General features: G+C 36.9%; 1 protein-coding gene across 1 annotated transcript in view; it reads right to left on the bottom strand.

The window, feature by feature from the left end:
- The window catches only part of XIRP2 (xin actin binding repeat containing 2), a 67573-nt gene extending 56036 nt beyond the window's left edge, over positions 1–11537 (bottom strand). The window contains exon 1 of the mRNA XM_010982467.3: positions 11467–11537. The gene's annotated coding sequence lies outside the window, so the exon portion shown is untranslated. The remainder of the gene's footprint in view (positions 1–11466) is intronic.
- Between the last annotated feature and the right edge of the window lie 1951 nt (positions 11538–13488).

Raw genomic sequence — 13488 nt, 5'->3', positions numbered from 1 at the left:
ACTATTATCTTAAATAATTTCTGTGCTAGCTGCATTCGGGAAAAGCCAGAGGTTTCCAGATCTGTTTTTAGGAATTCCCCGATTCTTCACCCTCTTTCCAGCTTTCACCTCTCTGTTCAGGTTAGTATCTGAGATTTACTTTGACAAAGGATATTAAAAGACAGCCCAAATCATTAAATTTTGACTCTCACTGACTTAGACAATTGATGGTGTCACAGCTTTTCTCCTACTAATCATCCTTTTCCTTTGAATAATAAAATGTATTTAATTCAATTCGCCTTTTGTTTTAGAGAAGTTCAGTTTCTGAATTTACTCAAACTCTTTTCAATGACCTTAAGCCTCTGTTTAAAATGCTTTCTCTGCCTAAGTCCACAAACAACAGTGTATTTTGATATGCTTTTCTTTTGAACTTAATGGCTGATAGACTTGATCAAAGAAAGGAAACCACACTCATTCCACATACTTTCTTTACTGAACAGTCTTTGGAAAGCTAAGCAATCAGGAGAAAAATAAAAATGCTTAAAGAATGCAACATTCTGCTTGCTGAATAAAAGTAAATTCACTCTTTCAGAGCAGTGATATACTTAGAAAAATTCTACCTAAAAGAAATAAACACTATCCAAACGATGTGATCTTTAGTCAGGTAAATGTTTCTTGGTTAGGAAGAGCAAGCTTCGAATGTTAAGCGGAAACGTTAAGAATCCATGGAGAGTTTTTCTTACCAAAGCTATAAGTTCTTCTAATATGCTCTAAAAAGAAAGGTAATCAGAACTTGTTCACAAACTTGATGTTTGTACTGTCACAACTACTTTCTGATTATTGTCGCCCATAATCACAGGGGACATTAGATGATGTTGTATACACGTTGATTAGTCTTTTGAATTTAGAACAAGGATGTTTATAAATGAAAGCTATAATAATTTTAATATATCAAAACTTGGAATCAGTCAGGTGCTAGGTTACTCTTCCTGTCACCATTAACATGCCCTAAATACCCTCTGCATACAAATGCAGACTGTAGTTTCAAAAGAAAGAGATGATGTCAGTTTCCTAATGATACGCTGGTACTAAGAACAGTCCAAAGAGTGGAAGTAATTTAATAGTCTTCCCTGCTTAAGATACACATGGAATACATAGTTAGTCAGTCTCATCATCCTTTAATTTATTTATAGTTACTTATCTTTAAAATTTTGGCATTGGCATTTGTTTCACTTCCCTTGAATTCCAAACCTAATCCTATGAGAGCGCCGTCAGAGGAGGAACTCAGTTTATGCTGCTTACTTCACTCCTGTTTTTAAAGGGCGAAGTGTAAAAATCAGCCTTTAAATGTTACTCAGATTGAAACTTGCTCTTTTCCCTACACATTAAGGCAGTCACATCTGTGAACAACAAAGAATTTAATTAAAACTTGCCAACAAAATTACCCTAGACCAATGATATTTAAACTTAAGTGAAGTAGAAGGTGAGAAGAAAAAAGTTGAAGGGAATGAAATATAAAAAGCAATTAAAAATTACATATAATATACTTTGTAAAATTCCATATAAAGCTAGGCTCTCCCAACTTTAAAATAAAATCACTTTCCAGGACCACTCCTTTTAGGTACCAAAAGCCTCAGGCAGATGGACAAAGTTACTTCAACTTAGTGTGAACTCCCACTGCATTAGAACAACGTACTGAATGGGAAATCATACTGTAAAGTTAAGCCTCTCTTTGTTTGTTTTTGAAGATTATTTTAAAAATTTTAGACACTACTACAACTGCAGGTTGGAACTACCCAGGAAGTCATCAGTTTCTGTCTCTTAAGTTTTCTAGTAGCCTGAATAACCATCTTCACCATGATTTCAGTCAAAGTATCTCTTAGCTTCATCAGTTTACAACATGGTGACACCTACATTGTGAATATGAAAGGCTTGGCCATCACGCAGTGGCCAGAAATGCTCCCTGTGGGTCCTTGTGTGGGGTAGGAGAAATATAATGCACTTCTAAGGATAACATGCTTGTGCTTCCCCTAACAATAAGTGGCAGAGCCTTTCCTAACACTTTCACAGAACTGGTTATTACATTTTTATTATCATCTAGAACTAAAATTCCTAAATTGCCAAGAAGCAAACTGACAGTTGAGGTAAAAATGACCAACTTCACAGGTATTTAACATCATGACTTATACACAGTGGATGCCCATTAAACATTTGTTGAATGAGTTTGCCTTGAAATAATACCGCAAAACTCAATGCCCATCTTTTCATGGCTCCTGTTGATAGCCTGTGTTAAGCTCTCTCTCCTTATTCTTTCTAAAGAGCAGAAAACAAGTTCCAAATTCTGTAGCAAAAGTTATTTAAGCAGAGTCACAATGTGAACATTGGGATTAGAGCTTCCAGGTGGGAGCAAAAATAAACGTCTTGTCTGTGAACCTGTGAGTCTCCCACAACAAAATCTACCTCATCACCGAAAATGCTCAGCAGGACACCACATGAGCAGGTGAAAATTAGAACTGCACAAAAAGTGTTTGTTTGGAAAGTGAAGCCAGTCAACTTTGGGCTCTCTGCCAAGTTTAATTTCTGCCAGAAATTCTCCTGTTATTACGAAGCTGCAGAAAGAAATTCAAGAAGTGTTATAGCTAAAAAATTCCAAATACATTCACGTCTCCATCACGGTTCTACCCAGAAGAAAATAACTAAACTCCCCAGCCCACTAGGCCAAATACAGGACTACAGACAGAACATGCAAACACACACACACACACACACACACTTTTCCTTGGAAGACCATTGAATGACAGGTAGTATCCTATTTGTTTTATCAGATCTAAGAGGAAGGCCTTAGTAGGTTTTCAGAGTGTCCCAGGGCAGTTCTGAGCTGGAAACCTGCCAAGGAAAACAGATGTGGCAGAAAGCCCTAGGTCCCATTCACCAGCAGTGCAGGGCCCTAGGAAAATGTCATAAACTTCACCAAGCCTAATGCTCACCATTACAAGAAGTATCTTACAAGAGGGAATCAAAAATGCTGATGCCTTGTAGCACTGTCTGCATTATTCTTTATAAAATCTCAAAACTGAGTATGGAGTTGGTGAGTAGCTTAGACCAGACAGAAATAACACTCATTTATCACTACCAGTCTCCTGAAACACACACACACACACACACACGCACACTTCTTGATACCAAACCATGTATATTCTTCAGGGCTCTATCCCAGTCTTCTGTTTTGTTTTACCACCCACACTCCATCAGTTCTCAGTTTCATCCATATTATATCAATGTACGTCTCTAGTAACTACTTAAGTCCTAATCTTACCTTGCCAAACCTTTTAAAATTCAACATGGCTTTAAAAAAATATTACCCACAAACTTGTTACCATTCCCAAATTTTCCAATTATATATTAGAATTGAGCACATCTGGGATTGTCAGGAATAATGGTGAATGTGATGAACAGTCATTAAAAATGAATAAAATTATTATTGGGTATTAGCTTATGTACAAAACCATGAACCTTTAAATATATATATTTAAATAAATATAAGAATATATATATACACATATATATGTGTGTGTGTATACACACACACACACAAACACATACACACACACATAAACAGCAGCCTGGGAATGGGAGCAAAAATATCAGATTATAGGGAAAATGCTGAACTGGCTTTTGGTGAGATAGAGTCAGCTTAAGAACGTGGAGACAAATGACACAGGATCCATGGAAGCTCTACTGTTGCAGCTGACAACTAGGCCCAGGCTGAGTGGGCAGTAGGTCTAGCATGGTTCCTTTAAGCTCTTAGACCCATCCCTGAAGCCTAGAGTCAGGAGTCCTTAACACCAGGCCACCAACAGTCCTGAACTGTTCTTGGCCTTAGTTTGAAATGCGTGCACTAGTCTATCCTAAGCTCTACTCTGTCTTGTTCCTAGTTCCCCTTACTTCTGACCTTGTGATTTATTTTCCTATTTACAGCTTAGCTTCATCCCTCAAACCTGGTGCACTGCACCATTTCACTGGCTCATAAAATTTTGCTTTTTCTTCCACTCTGGGAGATTCTCCTTTGCCTTTTCTGCTTTAGATTCTCCTGATAAACAGTCTAGTCCCCACAGCCTCATCTTTCAGTGCCTCCCTCCTGAGTGACAGTTTTCCTTCCATCTTTACTCAGACACTGTGAGTGGATCCAAGATACAGAAAGATGAGGCAAAGGCAGAGGGGCTGATGGGGAGGATGCGTTGGGGATGGGAAGACTTTGCTGTGGGTCAAGATCAGTTTTAGGTGAAAAGAAAGAAAACTGTGATCTAAGAGTATTTTGAGAGTCTAAAAACTAAGTCAAAGTATGACAAGGTCCAATATGTGGCCATGAGCTGCTCCATCGGAAGGGAGACAGAGCCATTAGTGTTGAGTGGTTGAAGAGTTCAGTTTCTGGAAGTAATGTGTTGTTGACATCATCAAGGATAACCAGAAGATTATTAGTTTCAAGTGTTGGGATGATTATAATAGAAAAAGGGTACTTAATAGCTTCCTACAACTCCAGAGGGGACAGAAATTTAATTTTAGTTCAAGATAGCATCTCTGAATTGTAAGGATGCCTTTAACAACAAAACAACCTATTAAATCAGGTAGATAATTTTCTCTCTTAAAGAGTTTTTATTTACTGTGGTGTTATTTTGAGAGTTCAGCACCTAGAATAACTTGATACTTTATATTTTTATCTAAGATGACTTGCTACTTTATATTCTAATCTGGCTCTCTGGAAAGAGATGAAGGTTATTATACTATATTAGCACCATATATTAAATAATAATAGCAATGGTAATAATATCAAAAGCATATATAGTACTTATATGTGCCAGGCACTAGGGTTTTAGTCATTTTACAAATATGAATTTACTTAATCGTTAAAACAACTCTATGGGATAGATTCTGTTAGTGTCTCTATTGTCAGATGAGCAAATAGGTACAGGGATGGGTTAAACATTTTGCCCAAGATCAACCAGCTGGTTGAGTGTAAGAGCCAGAATTCACACCCAGGCAGTCTGGTCTGGTTCCAAAGTCTGTGTTCAACTAATTAGGGTTTACTTGATAGCATTTTCTGGTTTCCCAGCAAAATGTTATGTGAGGTTCCTTTGGAATCTCTTCCGGCCCTAGAAGATGATGCTTTTGTGATTTTGATAAACTGAGGACGCTTCACATATCTTAAGGACAGCAACAGCTCTAGGGTTAAGGAATAAATTACAAAGGTCTTTAATAGAAATGAGATTTTTAAAAAGGAAGGAGAAAGGGAAAGAGAACATAACGCATCATTTTGAAATTTTGAAATCTTTCTAATTTCAAAAATTATTCAAAAAATTTCTAATTTCAAAATGTAAAGGTGGTATCAATAATGAACTTTTATATATCAACGCTTGGAACTTCTTTTATATAACTATCTATGGGAGAATAATCCTGTAGAAAATTATTATTATTGTTGTTGTTGTTGTTGCTGTTATACAGATGTAACTTGGTGCTTTCTCAATACAAATGTTTACAGAACTGTGTCAGGCTCTTTATACAGTGCTACACAAAAGTTAAAAAGAGGTGTCATTACAGATGATATTGTGGTTATTGGTTGCCATTTGAGGACTACTCATCTTTCTTTGAACATCTAAATGGACTTTGAGAATATGAAAGAAATGGAGAACAACACGGAGGTATAGGTAACACTGTGCTTTACCGAAAATAATGTATACATATACATTTACATTTATGTGTGTGTGTGTGTGTATGAGCATAAGGGAGCACAAATTAAAAGAAATAGTAATGACATAGTCGAGAAGCTGGGGCCAGTTGGGTTGAAATGGTGAATTAAATGAAAAGAGGTGAAAATTGAAGTTTGAGGTAATTTATTGCTTCTATTTAAAGAGTGGACTGTTAGAAACTATAAAGAGTAGTTTTGAGTTGACAATCATAACAGCTGGACAAGATCTTTGGAGGAAGATAAAAAGACTGCAACCTAAATACAAACATATGCTTTCCTTTCAAATTTCATTTCTCTGATATTTTACAGAGTTAAATTTGGGGCTGTTGTCCAGCTCTGGATGATGAATGGATGCTGAATCCTGAAATTATTCTCATTCCAGAATGAGTCAGTGACTGAAGCACACATGTACTAATACAGTTACATTCCTAAAAATAAATGTTTTTGAGTCCTCTGGGACTAAGAGCGCGAGCAGAGTTTCTACTGAAGAAGTCAGGGCTCTAATGAGGTTCTGCTCCCACTCTGAGTGCCCTGGGATGGCACAGAGGACAGAAGGGGCTGGTGGAGCTGCTGGCTGCCACCAGTTGCTCTTCCTGTGGCACCTGTAACTCGAGGCCCTGTGTTCCAGCTGGAAACTGGGCTGGGCTTCACCCTAGTAGCCAAAAGCGGACTTCCACCCTATACAGTACCCAGGGAGAAGAGCTCAGGAATCAACAGAAGCAGAAGCAGTGAATTTTAAACAAAGCTTATAGTTGGAATTGACTACTCTTAAATACTGTGAACAAAATCACTTTTTTTTTTAAAGTAGATTGAACCCAGGACCCTGTGCATGCCGAGAATGTACTCTACCACTGAGCTATACCCTCCTAGCCCCCTGACAAACTCACTTTCTTCTTGTCCCTTTCCCAAAACTTTCCAACTTGACTATAAGACCCTTGTGTCCACAATCAAAAATTCTCACTTACAAAACAGATAAAAGGTGATCAGATTCTTCACTGTTTCCCTGGAGCACTTATTTACTAGTTATTCATGAAGTCTAATTACTTGACAAAAAGGCTTAGTGGTTAGATAAGTATAAAGCTGAATTCTTATTATGACAGTACTGACTAAAAACAAACAAGCCAAAAAATCAACGACAGAGATAGTGATAAAGCACCTATGAATTTATAATGCAAATCACTGCGGGAAATGTGACTCTACTCATCAAAATTTAATATACCTAGTTTTTAAAAATGCAGTTACTTTATAATGTGAGATCTGCCTACATTTTATTTCAATGCAGTTAAGTTCCTATGAATTAAATAAAATAATTATTATTTGAATATTATTTTATATTCAGTTCATAGCTGTTAAACTTTACATGAAAAGCATTGAGAACGTGCTTTGAAACCATTTATGATGCTGGACTTCACTTTTAAAATAAATAGTGATATAATTTTTTTTTTTAGTTTTCTATGTTGGTAACTACCAAGTTAATGCATTTAGAAATACACATGCTGATATATTCAGATTTGGGGGAAATATGCTATTGGATCTTTGACAAACAGAAATTTCCCAAAATAAATTCTTTCAGTATTATATTTATTTTGTCATATGTATGCCTGGAGCAGTTTGGCAATTATTTACTTTTGAACAGTCAGACATATCTGAAGTATTTAGCTCACCAGGCAACAGGATATATCCTGCATACAATTAGAAAAATATAGAAAACAAAAGCCTACTTGAAGGTCTGCCAAAAAGAGCAGTGAAAAATGATGAGTCCAATGACAAGACTGATGGTGCGGAGGGGCGGGGGTAAGGGGAGGAAGAGCTCAGCTTGTACTGAAGATGAGCAAACTTAAATGCTTAGTAGAGTTAAAAAAAGAAACCAATCACCATTTTCTGAGTTTTAGATGAATATGTGAATCAGGTCTCCTTTTCCATAATTTATCTTAATTTTAAGAGAAACATGAAATGCAAAATAAAAAGCAAAAAACCCAAAAAAACCAAAATACAAACCACCTTACTGCTAGGGAAAAAAGTCTTTATCAAGGTGTACCTCAAAAACTATTCCAAGTCACAGGGTGGAGTGGGGTTGGGGTATGTTCTGGCACAAAGCTTTGCAGAATGACATATAGCACTGAGATGTAAGTCAAGAGAGTCGGTTTCTAGTTCTCTTTGTTTAAATCTTGTAAGAGTGACTAGTTAATGTTCTGTGCCTCAGCTTTCTTATCTAGAACTTAAAAGTGTTAAATCAAACAGACACTGAGGTTCTTTGTGTTATCTATGTAATAAATTCCTTTTATCCTTCGTGACATTTTAAGAAGTACAGCCACTCTACCAGGAATTTGGATTACCTATTGCACTGCTCACTGGCAGATTATTTTCATGCCATCATTCAGGCCAAGTCCCAAGAGTCAATAAATATAGTCACACTGTCATTTGTTATATCCAAACTGATACAAATAATTCATCGAATTTGCTGATTTTCAACTTTTTTAAAGAAACAAAACCTTTCCTTTTTCTTTGGCTGCCTGGTTGGGATTGTTCTTTGTGCTGTTCCTGATTATATTGTACAAATAGAAAAATATCCATGGTAGTTAAAACTGCAAGAGAAGGATTCCAATGATTAGGGATGTAAGTAGTATGAAATTTTTACTCTGGAGTTTATAGGTAGTATTTCATAGAAGGAGAAGTAACACTGTGGATATATGTGGCATAATAAAAAATAAAATTTGGTCTTTGTCCCTGTTTCCTGAACAGAGCCCCTAAAACCCTGGGAATCTCCTGAGTGATGATGTCTTTGGTACGCAAGCTAACAAGATAACTCCTGGCCTCATGTGTGGGTAAGGGTGTCGGGGGAAGAGACAGCTTCAGGATGGGGGCTAGTCGCCAGAAAAACCAACCAAGGGGTTAGAGAGTTAGAACATTCAGGCCCCCTTCCCACCTCTGAAAAGCAGAGAGGGGTTAGAGATTCAGTCCTATTACCAATGGCCAGTGACCCAGCCAATCATCCTACATAATGAAATCTTGATAAAAATTCTAAACAACAGGATTTAGTGAGCTTCCAGGTTGATGAACATGCTGATGGGTGGTGAGTCCAAGAGAGCTTGCAAGCTCTGTGCCACACACCTCCTTCTTAGTCTATGCATCCTTTCTACTTGTCTGCTCCTGAGTTGTAACCTGGGTTAGCAGCTGAAGGGGAGGCAATCTGTAGGTTCTGCTCTAACTCTGAAAGTTAGTGTGAGAATTGAACTGAACTGCTCTACACACAGTTGGTGTCAGAGAATTGGAGAATTGGTTGGTGTCAGAAAACACCACCCATTTGGTGTCAGGAACAAAACAATACAACATATCAATATCACAAAACAAAATCCAAACAAAACAATACAACATATCAATATCACACAGTCACATAAAGACTATGTACCTATATTGAATACATCAGTTTTCTTAAAAAAAAAAAAAGTTATGCTTGAATCAGAAAAGTCTGAAGTTACCCACACTCTGCAAGGGATGAACCTGTAATTTGAATGAGCAAGTATTTGTTTCAGAAGCAGGAAAAAACAAATTGCAAATTAATTAAATTTAAAAGTGTAACTTGAAGGCTTTCAAAAGAGGGGTTGGGAAGCAAATAAAAAGGACAACGGAATGTCAGTTAAGTTCTGTGCCCCACAGATTGTTCAATCAGAAATCTTGGAATTCTACTGCCAGTCACTTATTAGGTGTCTGCCCTGGTCTATAAATTACTGAAACCAGACATGACTCCTCGCTAACAGACAAGTCTTACAAAACTCTCTTACGGCCCACAGTTGTGTGTGTGCATGAGAGAGAGAGAGAGAGCGCAGGAGAGACAAGAGACGAAACCTCAGCTCCCAGTACCAGGGTCAGCAAGGGAGTCCAACCCCAAACTGCCTCATCATAAGTAACATTCTACCAAACGAATAGAAATACTGATGTGCAGAAGTTTTTCAATTGTGGTAAATGTGAGAGGCAGAATACTGGAAATGACTGAATAGTAGACAGCTATGAATGGTAAACAGTAGTGAATTAATTAACAATAGTGAATTAATTATCTAGGAACTTTGTGTGCTTTTAAACCAAAAGTAAACTTGAGGAAAGACACCCAACCCTTTCTTCTTCTGTAATCACAGAAGACCTGACGTCCAACTGACATTTTTACATGAACATTTTCTGAAGCCCTCTGTGATTATTTAATAATGTATATTTTTATTTTTCAGGTAGTTGAGGGAAATTATACCTTTAAGATGTCCAACACTGCATGCAGAAATATTTACTCCAAACTCCAGTCTACATTTTCCCCAAATGGCTGGCGCTTTGCCATATTGAAGACATCCGAAATGCCGACTGACTTTTAAAAATGGATCTTTAAAAATAAAAGGGTCGGGGAGGGTATAGCTCAGTGGTTGAGTGCATGCTTAGCATGCATGAGGTCCTGGGTTCAATCTCTAGTACCTCCATTAATAAAATAAATAAAAATAAACCTTATTACCTCCTTCCTAAAATGAAAAATAAATAAGTAAATAAATTAAAAAAAATGGAGCTAGTCGTTTGTTTACATATTAATAGCCAAAAGGTAACATATTCAAAGATTAGGCAGAGTAGTAGAGAAATATTTAAACATAGAATTCAAGACTTTCTCATTTCTGATTCAATATTTTTGCCACTCAATGGTAATACCTTCTAAAGCTCAGAACAGGTGCTCTTTTATATTAAAATTCACAGCTCTGAATGTAGCTGAGGTAAATATTTTACTTTCCTTTGGCACCCAGCACATAAAATTTTAAAATAATTCAAATAACCTCCAGCTCGTCAGTGACCAAATAGAGCGCTGGTAAAAACAAAATATCTTTCAGTTCAGCACCAGCTGGCTAAATTTAAACCCTGTATTATGTAATCTTAAAGTGTCCTTGCTTTTAGTTGGTGTCTTAAGAGATTCTGTTACACTGTCTCTCCCAAATCACTTCAGTCACTAATATCTAAACATTTAAGGCACAACAGGACCAAATTAAGGTGTTCACGGGCAACTGAAGACAGAAAAAATTCATTTGAAACAGTATATAGGGCATGCGATTTTTGAAGTAAAATCTCAGTCTTCTCTCTTTAAGTTTAGAGTTACTATAATTAGGGCTGGCAGATTCAACTGACAGTCCTTTTCTTGATTCTGCAAAACATGTAAGAACCTGATTCTTTAATCCTTACTCCAGTAATACTCCCAGAGGAGAGGAGACTGTGGCTAGGGCAAGAAGCACAAAATCAAACTAAGGCTGGAGAAAGAATACATTTCACACATTTCTCTGAGCAAGCTGCAACAGTTGAAAATATTTTAAACTCTTTCTTTCCCTCAGCAGATTTTAAGAAATACAGCTTAGGGTTTTAAACATACTCACTGTATACATGATCAATTTATGCTCATAGAAGATACACTAAATTTTTTTATTTTCCATTTTAGCTATAAATTGAAGTATAATTTTTCACTCATGACTGTTTATCAAGTTTGGCTCATTATTCTTCAATCCTAAACATGAAAAACGCTAACTATTCTGGAAAGAGACTAATAAATGAAGCCCTAAGTTTACTAATATGAAGTCATGCTAAATATTGTCATAAAACAAAAACTGACTGAACATTTGCCTTGATAACAAATACAATTTGACCTATGGTCTTCACTGATCTTAAGCAAGGAACAAGAACATATTACAACTCTGGAAGCAGACACTTATCAGTGACTACATAACACATACCTTTTGTAATATTTAGAATTAACCCCAAGTTCGTGGAAATGTCATATATCTTTACAGGTCTTCACAGAGAAGTTTCCTCCCTTGTTTCCTGTACAGCGAATTTCCCAGTCCCCTGAAAGCAATGGGTGGAGTGGAGGCCAGCTCCACTGAAGGGTCTATCAAGCAAGTAGATGGGACGGCTGAATTTATTTTAGCCCTGTGTCTAAAGGATGCAACTATCTATTTTTAGGAACTGAGCTCTGTATAGGTGGGGCCTGAGTCAACTACTCTTTTCAGAAGTGTGTCTCTGAGGGCACTCAGCCTCCTTGTGCCCTCTGTAATGTATGCACGACACAACACATGTGCAGTCAATCAAACTCCCTTCCGCAGCCACAACCAGTAAGCCAACTCTCAACTTCTCAACAAAGCCTAAAAAATAACCAGCACCGATGAGGAAAAGGAAGTATAAAAGCCCTTGACTTCCTTGCATTTGTTTTAATAATGTCACTCTTTTAAGAGTCAATGATATGAAAATAAAGCACACAGAAAATGTTCCAATTTATTCTCGTGGAATTTGGGTTCTCAGGAAGCGGAATCATTCCTTTTATTTACAAAACATTCTCAGGCATGGAAATTATTAGTTTGCTTTTTGAGGCTTCACATATAAAGCAAAGCACTATTATGATATTTATATAAGTAAAGAAAGTACTCTTTTGATTAAAACAGTGAGGGAGAAAGGAGTGACAGGCATTCTAGAGAAAATGAAGGGCACACCTACCATAGGATGCCTGCCTATTAGTATTAGTTTAAAACCACTTGGCGGGAGGAACAGCTGGCAAGGGCAAGGAGTCACCTCACATACTCCTGAGAGAATCACATTAAATGTCCTTTGCTGCCACCCTACTTACTCAGCATACTCTGCCGAACTGACCCGGAAGGAAGCAGGAGAACTCCCCTAGAACTGCCACTTAGCTCCATAATGTCAACATCTAGTACATTCTATGTAAATACGAAGTAACTAGCCTACCCTGTCTTTCCCTTCTTCTATTATTTTCTGAGTGTGGAGTTAAGTGTGCATATGAATGGCCTCACAGCAAGCTGGAAAATAGGAAGAGAAAATTACCCTTTGACTTAAGGAAAGCACCTGACTTACATACTGTTTATTTCATACAAATGTTACAAATAAGCTGTTTATCATACTATTTACTAATGAAGACCAGAATAGACATTTTTTTCCATATACAATATTGATTCCTGTTAAAAGTTAGGAAGTGATAATCCCGCTGATTGATTCGAAGAAGATCTTCTAAAATGGTGTTCTTGTATACTCCACAAGATTTTTCAGAGCCAAGAGCCAATATAGTCTAAGTATTTTAGAATTGTGCTGTCCAGTGTGGTAGCTACTAGACACATTTGACCATTTACATTTAAATGATTGAAACTGAATAAAATTAAAAGTTCAGTTCCTCAGTGGCACTAGTCACATTTCAAGTACTCAACTTCTACACGTGGCTAGTAGCTATGCATCTGATAGGGCGGTGATGGAACGTTTCCATTATTGCAGAAAACTCTATAGACCAATGCTGATTTGGAGCATAGGATTTTCAACACAGCTTTGACACTAACGAAACTCTGTGACCTGGCAAATTTCATACGTTGTCCTATGCTTCACTTTAAGTATCTACAACTAAATAGGACTAAGTTTACCTACCTACTTTAAACGGTGGTTGTGAAGATTAAATGGCATATATATAGAATACTCATTACAGTCTAAATCTGGGACAAAATATCTGAAAATTATTATTTTGCCTTACTACATGCTTAAGAAAATGGCACTAGATGTAAAATCACAAGAGTTCAATTCAGATTATGAGGAGATTGATCCTACGATGTAAATGTAGTCAATTTTACTCTTATATTTGCGTATAGATACTAATGATGCTTATGGTGGTTTTAGTCTTTCAAAATATTGTTAATTACTCAAAGATATGACTTGTGGCTTCTTCATTTTCTCTCCTTATCCAAAACTACCCACTTTCTCAT

This window comes from Camelus dromedarius, chromosome 4 (genome assembly GCF_036321535.1).
Source record: "Camelus dromedarius isolate mCamDro1 chromosome 4, mCamDro1.pat, whole genome shotgun sequence".
In the NCBI taxonomy this organism is placed as follows: Eukaryota; Metazoa; Chordata; class Mammalia; order Artiodactyla; family Camelidae; genus Camelus; species Camelus dromedarius.
This window is presented reverse-complemented; position numbering and strand designations above follow the sequence as displayed.